A 10,958-nucleotide genomic window follows, 5' to 3' on the forward strand; every position below is an offset into this window, starting at 1 on the left:
GCCTGTAACTAAATCACTCATCTTATAAAATTAATGCTTTTCTTGTGTTTTTAGAATGCTTACGTAGAGTTACCTGAGTTGATATTAGTTAGAGTTAATCAATATTGAGGTGAGTTCTTGACAGAGTTGTCAAGGAGAGTTTGTAATAGAGTTGTTACATACTAGTGGAACTTAGAGTTAAGTTTCAATAGAGTACATAACCATGAGTTTGATTATAGTGAAGGACAAGTCGTCGTTTTTCCTCCCTTGAGTAAAGAGGTCTCTACTTTAAATCATTGTGTTCTTTAATTTCTTGCAAAGTTTTTATTTCCTACTCCATTACTACTTTATTGCATGCGTCCGACTGTAAGGGACCTGTCGGACCTGGTCCCCCATAGTGTGGTGCAACCCCCCACATTTCAAAAGTAACCATCTAAATCCCTGAAATCAAACTTCTAACAAACTACCTAATCCGCTCCTCTTCTAAAGTAATCAACTTAAGTGCATAATGGGATAAGGCACAAAACATAGCCTCATAGGCCACCAGAGTCATATAGCGTTGCTCTTACTTTAGAAACTCATCCTTCTTGTGATCATGATAAATGTAAGGAACATACTTTTCAAGAAACACATTCTAGAATTAAGTCAAGTGGAGGTAAGGCATCTCTACACTCAACAAAGGACCTCCATTATTGCTTGCCTCAACCTGCAACTGTAATGACAAAAGTTCCATACCATACCTATCAACGACACCCATCTTATGTAGACACCCATGATCCCTATAACACAAGAGGTTTCTTTTTCAAGAACTTATAGAATAGTCCATGCTCATTATCAATCATCACCAGTCCCTATACCTGCCGAGGGAACTCTTTGGTAGCAGGGGCTCTCATCCATCCTATGCACTATATCAATTGCATGTCGTAAGGCTGGGGACAAAATAACAGGAACAGTTGGAGCAGTATCGGGGTCAAACAAATTACTCATAAATCCCAACACCTACTAAACTAATTTGGCAGATATAAGCACTTGAATTATGCCATTATATACAGGCACTACATTTTCAGGGACCACCATTTCTTCTTTCTTAACTACCACATCCTCTTCTGAGCTAAATTTGGAGTATCCTGCTGGGAGGAGATGGTGTCCTCTTTTTAGCGGGTCCTGTAACTGCCTGGGCTTACGCCCCTAATAGGTGTTGCCTTTCTTTCTCCTCTCCTTGCCTTACCCAAACTGTAGTATTGTTATCTAATGCTTCTGCTAGTATCGTTACTGGTGTGTGTTCTACTACTCTAGTTGTATGAGTATTCACCATCTGCAAAACAAGAGTGAATGAGTTAGATACCAATTTGGATCACCAGCTACCAATTGTAATCTAGTAATAGCATAAAAGGAAGAAAGAAAGGAAATATGTTTCCTAATGCACAGTATCCTCTTAAAGAAAAGTACAGATGTATCTATATCATTCCATAGGACTATACTAGACCTATTATTATATGATGAGATCTATGAACCCAGTAATTTGATACCATCTTTGTCATGATCTAAGTGGTCATGATTGGCACCCACCCTTACAATATGGCAGAAAAAACATCCAACCCGATCCATACCAACTAAATCTAATACATCACAAGTTATTTTCCTTAAATTCTTATTTTGAAGACACTAAACACAATAATGATCAACCAAAACAAAATCCAAACCTAATCAAATATCATAACTAAAGAATGGAGTGCAGAATCTCTTATTTATTACGACCTAGGACCTGAAGTTACTATACAAGAACATCTAAGAGTATCCAAAATAGTATCTTATAGATTATCAAAAATGCCAAAAAATAATGACTAAAGTCCCATAAAAAGGGACATGAATATAAGAAGACTCAATGGTTGGTTGGTCATGGTACTTACACTTGAATCAAAGACTACAAATGTTAACTAGAGTCGAGGTCTCATCTCAAACGCTGGAACCCGCTCCGCACTCAACAAAAAGAAGAGCACAAGTAGCATCAGTACATCAACAAAGTATCGCTAGGAATCATAGGTCGACTCAAATCAATACTATGAAAATAGGAAAATCAACTATAGCTAACAACAAACAAGACAGAACTTATAATCAAAGATAATCAAGTACAGATAAAACACTTTACTTCACAAGAATGCAAGCTCAAACTACACCTTTTACACTTTGTCAAATTCATCAACAAAGTTCACCACAACGTGTAAGCATATATGTACATTCAAATGCATATGGTGAATGTATGTGTGCAATATGTATGTATCATATCTTTCTCATCTCAACATCATCACCAATTATCATCTTATCATCATCATCAATATCATTATATACATCATCATCATCATGATCTCAATATCATTATTAATATCATCAACTCATATCCACAAAACATAATATTTTCTATCAACATCAATCAAAGTGCAAATGCATTTAATAATCACAAGTAGTGCCCAAAGAAAATTAGAAACACTTATTTACATATAAGAACGGAGTCAAGCAAGTATTTTTACTACAAATAAATCATAAGCTACCTTTATTTCCTTCTAAAATCACTTTAAGGCCACAAGTTTGTCTTTTCTCTCTCTTTCAATCCATTCTTGATCGATAAACAACAAATTTATACTCATTTCAACAATCTCATCTTTTCCAACTATTAAAAACCTATGATTACCTATTTCAACCATAAACTTTCCTTAGACCATCATCTTAGGGTTTTCTAGTTTTTATACCATATGAATTCTCTATATTTTAGCATGAAGAAAAATAATTCTACTCAATCAAGTGTTTTCTAACACCTATGATAATTACTGACTGAATTTACTCACATACCAATCAATTTACATTAAGTCCATAAATTAGGGATAAATCCCATTTTCTACCATGAACATGATTCTAGCGACTTCTAAGAATTATAGAAAGTAATTCTAGTTTAGAAAGTAGAGAAATCTTACCTCCAAAGATGAAAACCACCAAAAGTGCAGAAATCACCCCTTGTTAAGCCTTTACTCATTTTATAAAAAGTAGGAATGAAAAATGAGTTTTTTGGTTTTAAAAATAGAATTCTACATTTTTACCATTGTGATAGCACTTTTACTGCAACAGCGATACCACTCTGGCAGTAAAGTTATCATTGTAATGGCTTGCAATCCAATTGAGATCACCGTTGTGGTGGTACTTATTCCACTGTAGTGATACTGGTACCACTAAAGCAGTACTGAGGTAGTAACTTGGGACCTTATTCCAGTTCAGGCTATTTTACAACACACTTTTCAATATCTGACATCACAAACTCACCCTTTCACGATAATCTCTATAACTGGAATTCTATTAACCTATTTTATGTATCGGAAGTTGCTACAACCTCCTAATGCTATACCATAAAATCAAATAAAATAACCCCACCCGTTTTCCATTTACTACCAGATTTCCTTGAACTATCACACCCTTAAAATTTGCCTAAGACTAGGTCGACAATAAATTTCAAAAAATTTTATATGGGAAAACAAAGTGAAGGTTATACTCTTTATTTCAGTGTAACGACGACTCGAGTAATTATAGAATCACCTCAAATGGAGCTTCCTAGCTTCCTAAATATCAAAAATATAAAATGGGTTTGATTTGGATCGTAAATACAGTGATTTCTGCTTAATCAACACTTTGTCTGCTTACACAGTCTGGTCAAAAAGTCAAAACACCACTTAAGCGGCAAGATAGTCGCTTAAGCGACGCAAACAAATAGTAAAAGGTTGCTTAAACAGTAAATCAGTCACTTAAGCATTTGCAGCAACAACATCAATTTCTAAATCTTTGTTTTAACCCTCAAAACTCATTCAAAACCTTATAAACATGAACCAATAGTACAAATTGATCATAAAATATGTTCCAAACCCAATGGAATCATCAAAGTTCCCAACAGATGTTATCGATAATTTACCACCAAAACCACATTTAGGCCAATAAACTAGTATTTCAATCGAACACTCAAAAATCACAAAAGGGCCTCAAAACCTGACCTAACTATGCTACTAACAAAAAGGGGAATTTCGAATATAATGGAATTGATAAAATCACCACCTAATTCTCATATCATAGAGAATTGACCAGAGTCAATTATATCTCCTTAAAGGCTACTCAAAACCATAAACTCATATAAATCGCTCCTTAATGCTTAGCGGACCAAGCAAACCATTCTTACAACTAATAAATCATATAAAGCAACCACAAGAAAGTGAAAATGGTTAAAACATAGAGATCATTAAAGTCACAATGAGGATTGTTACACTTATTTCTCCGCCTAAGCAGAGATGCTCTTATGATTTAAATGTCTCTTATGCAACTGAAGGACCACTGTTCTGGGAAGAAGAGTTCTTTCATATTTTTCTTAACTCCAATTGTATAAAACTCAGTCCAACCTCCTTTCAAATCCTCTTTGGCAAATTTTCATCAACTTTGAGAGCAAAAAACAACACTAACACCCCTAGAGTGAAGATTTGGAGGACTTTTAATGAGAGATTCATTACCCTTTCTTCATCTATTGCTTTGTATTGAATATTTAGGTGTACTAGTTGATCTTAATCTTGAATATTGTAATTATAGATTTTGGTTTTGATTATATCTTTCGCTTTTGTATTAATTGAATACTTGTTATTTATGATATGGATTTGTGCTTATCTAAATAATTTTCATGCTTTAATTGCTTTTCAAATTGAGTGATCAACCCTAGGACTTTCCCATATACTTTAAATGAATTAATAGAGCAACCTAAGGTTAGAATATGATAATCAGTGTGATTTGAGTCCTTAAACCTCATCTAATGGATTTGATCTAGAGATAGTTGAATCTTAGTGTAGCTTATAATTGGAATATTTTCATTGTCACTTAACTAGGATTCAAGAGAGTCTAGTTAAGATAATGATGATGATGCCTGAGGTTGTCGCACAACCTCCGTATACACCTACGGACCTAAATCTTCCCGACGTAGGACCCATGGGGGGTTCGTCAACTGGTATACAACTAATATCCAATATCAATATCCATAACTCCTCTCTGACACATCCATCGGTAGAGGATTTTAAAGATGTCACGTTTCTATCAGAAAAAACCAGTGTTCCTGGTATTCCTAAATTCCCACGGTGGTACCAATGTTTCATGAATGTGTATGATATAAGGATATAACGCTCACAACTAAGCAGAATTTTTATTTCCATATCCAACCAATATACCAACCAAGTGAGCCCATAAATCACTCAATTTTTTCCAACCATCCATGAATGCCAACATAAATCATATGCCAAGAGAGTGGAATATAATTAAATACGCCATCGATACCATATTAGGCTTTTTCATGATACAAGACGCGGTTAATTTCATGTATTTCATAGCCAACGATGTCATATAGGCCCCCACACGAGCATACATAGCAAATAATATTCTAAATCACCAAACACAATAATATATAAGCCTCCACACGGGCACGACACAATAATTATAGCCATTTTGTGATTAATTCCCATACCCTTAACATGCTTTTGTCTCGACATTAACTACCCCGCCCAGTCTGAAGAAAGTTAAGCTATAACCTACCTCGAATGCCGAAAATTGATACGGATGCATTCAACCCAAATCCTTACTACTCACGAACGGACTTAGACTTAACTAAAACATAGAAATATAGAATTTATGCGTCAAAAGAAAAGCAACGATACCCATATTGTCTATTTTTGAGTCGGGGTCAAAACGGACCCCCTAAAATGGATTTTCGAAAAAGAAGATAAAAATTACAACTTTATTTTTTAAATGTATTCCCAAAATTTTTAGGAGTATGCAGCTAAAAATTCAAGCGAAAATGAGTTAGAAACGAGGTTCAAATTAAGGAAAAATCACAGTCAAGCTTCGCCGACAAAAATCCCCAGAATTCATTTTAAAATTAAGAATTTGAAGTTGTTTTGAAGATGAAATTGAAAGAAAAGTGATAATTACAAGATTAGAAACTCACCGAAATAAAAATGGAGTGAAATCATGGTTAGAAGAATTAACCTTACAGATCAAAATCCCCAATTTCTACCTTTAAATTCGCATTTAAACAAGGATTACATGATAAAATTTGGATAAAGTAGTTGAAATAGGTATTATGGAGCTTGCACAAGCTTAAAAGTGGAAGAAATTGCTCAAAATTAAAAAACCCTAAGCTCCAAGTCTCATATAAATAGCGAAATTGACGAAACATGGGTATATAAAGGACCCGAGCATTGCATACGCGATCGCCGGGTCGCGTATGCGGTACCTGCCCAGAGGGTAGGTGTCGCACCCTATTTTTCTCATAAAATGTGAGATTCAACGTGACAACTCTATTTGGAGGGTTAAAGAGAGAAGAGTCACCACCTAACGAATTAAGGTGAGTTAGGGCACCATTCTAGGCTAATTACGAACCTATTTTGTTATTCAATCTAGGTCACCAGAAGTTTGGGTAAGGGTTCAAATTACTTTGAAAGGAAGGTGTTAGGCACCTTTTGAGGTCCACAAATGTGATTCCCGGCTGAATTCGCATTTTACGTGGAGATTCTATGTGATAAAACAATAGGTCACTAATTTTATTAGCTTAATATTAACTAAGTGATGAATAAACAAGACATGTAATTTAAATATTTTAGCTATCAATACCTAAGATATAAAATCAATAAAATATATAAATAAGATAAGCAAGGAGAGAGAAGTGATACAACTATCTAGCAAAATTCATTCAATTATCAAACCTAAACTACCCCAAATAAATTACATATAAAAGAAATAGAATAACAAATTCGCACGATCAAACAAAGGAATTATCTGTTTTAATTCAGATCAGCGTCCGGCTTATTGACGGGAGTCAATGTCATATGTCGCATTATCGAATCATGCTCGGGTCAACTTCCATCATTTTTGAATGTCTACCCACCCCATCCTGGGTTGGTTGTTAAGCCTAAAGATGTTCCAAAATAGAAAAGGATAAAACTAGCGTCCTCTTATATGCCTATCATCCCAACCTATCGTCCAAGAGGAGTTGGACTTTTCTACTTTGGATTTGAGGTATAGACAAATAAAACTAGTTTTCCTAATTAGACTCAAAGCTCATAAACATGTAGGACAACATTTAGCATATAATAGTCTCAAAGAGGCCTCTTGTTTAATTACAGATGATTAAGGTGATTAACACGCTAAGATAAATAATTATTTATTTTTAGTTAAACCAATAGACATAATATCTAGGTGTCACATAATTATTTATCGACGAAAGATAATTGTCAGACAATTTTTAAGCAATGTCGAAAAGTGGTTAAAACGAAAGCAACATTATTTAAAATGAAAGTATGTCAAAGTAAAGCCAATCTGTTGGGGAGTGATACCCGTTAATTTTTATGCAAAGCATATTGTAAATTTGTAAAAAGTGCTAGGAAATTTATTCACTTGCTGAAAATAGTTAACATGTTGAAAATTACTTGTGAGAATTAACAAAATATTGCTGGAAATTAATTTCAAGATACTGGAAGTTAAATTTAAGTGCTAGAAAAGGAAATAATATGCTGAAAAGTGACATAAATGCAGAGAATTATTATTATTGTTTTTCAATGTTGAATAGTGATTTTTATGTTGCTGAAAATTAATAAACTGCTGGAACTTTTTTATTAAAATTGTCGAACCCCAAATTAAACAAATGATGTAAAATTGACTTTGACCCACAAGTTACTTAACCATTCCTAAAACATGATTTCTAAGTGACCACATAAATTCATTGTTGATCCTACGTTATATTTGTCTAAGTGTTTCGTGTAAGAAAATAAATCATATAATCACATAAACTTCGCCCCTCATACAGCCCCATAATTATTATTGCATCTGGAGGTTTACAAAGTTTGTTACAATACAATGAATTAAAGACAAGCCTAAACTAGTAACGACATAAGTAGTCCCTTTTTCCACAAAATGCCCAACAACTCTTCAAATTCTAAAGATACAACTAGCTACGCCTGTTAGACATGAAAAAGACAGCAAAGCAAGCATACAAAAGAGGCAGACGAATATACCACAACATATTTCAAATGTAAAAACAGCGAAACACAGATACAGCAATCACACATGTTCCATAATATCACAGAGTCATCAAAAAGAATTTACGTCGATAGAGACTTACCAGTATACGACAAAGGAATAGTAAAGAAGATGTTTAAGCAAAGAAATTGCAATAATAAAGTGAACTGAATGCTTCGTCAACACCCCAAAATCACCAAAGTACTTTAAGCAGTAAGGATAAGCAAAAAGCTCTTGTTTCGTGCCAAGGGTTTTTGAGATCGAAAGATATCCTTTAAAAAATGACAAGGGAGCTACTTATATAGGGAAACGGCTGAGAAGAAAATCTTAAAAGTGATCAATTAGAGGAATTCAAAAAGGAAAAATACATTCACAAAAGTCAACACATATATATATAGAAGAGGAGCAAATAAATACGATCACACACTGCTTACCGTATACAATTGGGATACTAGAGGAAACATGATTAATTAAAGAGGAAGAATATATGGATTCAATAAAATCAAAGGTTACCAACTAAATCTCACTGTAACTATATATACTAAAATTTATTTTAAAAGTAAATAAAACAAAACAACAAGGAAAAAAATCAATTAGAGTAAATTCTGTCAAAATTATCGGTACAGTGATAAATAAGGAACATGCCAGATTTACTCACAATCGAATCACCCAGAATGTTTGAACTTCAATGTAGATATGGGCGAACTCAAATTTTCCCAAAAGGAATGTCAAATTGATCAATTTGAAGCAAAAAGAGATATATTATAATAATCATGTAAGTAAGCATATAGTCAAAATTCTTGTAAGTAAGCATGCAGTCAAAATTCAAAGTAAAACGTTACTGATTAAGAATCTGTTTAAAAAAAATAGGAAGAAAATGAGGGTATTAAGACAAGAACTTAATCGAACAAGGCAAACCTGGGATGAATTTCGTAAATCCGTCATGCATTTAAGAATTTTTCGGCAGCATTTACTGGCAATAGCAGCAGTGGAAGCAGCTGGCGACGTCGGCTTGGCTGGTTTCACTGATGAAGCCCGATGTTGGGCTTGGCGGTGAAAACCATTTATTGGTGGAGAGTCATCGGCTGGAGAAGGAAGAAGGAGCAGCGGCGGCAGCTATGACATCTTCTTTGATGGCAGCGCCAACTGGCTATTACGTCGGCTGCTGCTGTCCGTCATCGGCGCTGGTGAATAATTATCGGTCGATAGTGACCGGCAGCGGTGGGTTGCGGCTGCTGGTGTGTGGCTGTATTCGCCGGTTTTAAACCGGCCGAGATGATAGGACGTGGCTAGAAGCGGTTGTGGTTTTGTTGGTGGCTAGCTACGAGGAAAAATAGGAAGGGGAGATGGAGGCAAGGTTAGGACGATAGCAGCGCTTGTGGTGGCATCAGTCATAGCTGCCCATCACCGGAAGAGACAGAAAATTATAGAGGGGGTGCAACTATTTGGTGGAAAATGAGGATTAGGGTTTTGGGATTTGGAGGATATTTATATTAAGCAGGAGATTTAATCTCAGTGGTTGATCACATGAGATCAACGGTTGTGCTTAAAATTGAAAGGGGTCAAAAAAGTTGATTAGAATTTAAAATTGAGTCAAATTAAACTTAATTTAGGATAAAGATTGACATCAATTGGATACAAAATGGGTAAAAATTAAATAAATTGAGAAGTTAAATCGAATCAGGTTGCTATTTGATAAATTTATAATAAATAAATACAATCATTATTTTCAAATTAATTATGAATAAATAAAATTAATGACACATAATTTATTAACTACAATAATAATTTGAAATATATTAGACACGCATAAATTATGAATTTAAAATTACTATATTAATAATAATGATGATGATGATAGTAATAAAAACTAGATAATGCATTTGTAAATTATGAGTGTGCATATTTACGAAAATAATTTAATAAAAATTAAAAAAATATTATAGTTAGATTAATAAATTATAAAAAAAAAAAAAGTAATACAATAAATTTTATATTTTTAAATCATGAATATGACATCTCGAAATTTATTTGGTACCAAAATAATGCATAGAAATAATAGTATTCAAAATTAATAAAAGAGCAGCCTAAACAAAGCATCAAAAGGTCAAAATTGGGTGTCAACAGTAGGTATCGCATTCGTGATCCTGTCATCACATTCGCGGGGCTCGTGATCGTGACCAAGATGTCGCATATGCGACACTTGGTGCCGATCAAATGAGTCACATATGCGACTGGCCAACCGCAATCGTGGGTTACAACGCCCCGAGAGTACACTCTGGGTGCTACACGGTGCTTACAGTCCCAAGGGACCACAAGCTAACCTATGAGCTGGTACCGACTATGAGCATTGAGTAAAACTGATAATGACATAACATATGCAGAATTTAGCTGAGGAATGCCATAAGGTTTTAAGTAATAAAATTGATAGAATCTGTAAACCAAACTGATAATATTGATAAAATATTTGACAATGATAACTAAGAACTGACTAACTGTCTGAAATATCCAAAAGCCTCTAAACTAACTAAATGGGAGTTAATGGGACAGGCCCCAACTAACTTCGTCTAGCTACTGAACTGAAAGCATGAAAATAAAATAGTCTATCCTCGCAATATGAGGACTCACTACTGCTATGGCTGATGGTCTGAAAAATCTATGCACGATTTGGGAACTGGCATCCGAACCTATGATATAATACATCATAGTACAAGAAAAGAGTATGCGATCAGTACTTTGAATGTACTGGTATACTAAATGAGGTAGACTGATATGCATGGTTTCATGAACATGAATAATTACTGTCTGAATATATATATATATATATATATATATATATAACATGAAGTACTAAATAGAGTACATGAAATCTGTAAGTACTGAGGATGCATGACCAA

At 34.3% G+C, this 10,958-nt stretch overlaps 1 long non-coding RNA gene across 1 annotated transcript; it reads right to left on the reverse strand.

Annotated features, from left to right (window-relative positions):
• Positions 1 to 261: 261 nt before the first annotated feature.
• On the reverse strand, positions 262 to 8,964 carry LOC107847993. The gene is made up of 2 exons (XR_007046842.1): positions 1,890 to 8,964; positions 262 to 1,294 (listed from the first exon to the last, which is right to left on the reverse strand). It is a non-coding gene; the product is annotated as an uncharacterized LOC107847993 (long non-coding RNA).
• Between the last annotated feature and the right edge of the window lie 1,994 nt (positions 8,965 to 10,958).

This window comes from Capsicum annuum, chromosome 11 (assembly GCF_002878395.1).
Source record: "Capsicum annuum cultivar UCD-10X-F1 chromosome 11, UCD10Xv1.1, whole genome shotgun sequence".
NCBI classification, from domain to species: domain Eukaryota; kingdom Viridiplantae; phylum Streptophyta; class Magnoliopsida; order Solanales; family Solanaceae; genus Capsicum; species Capsicum annuum.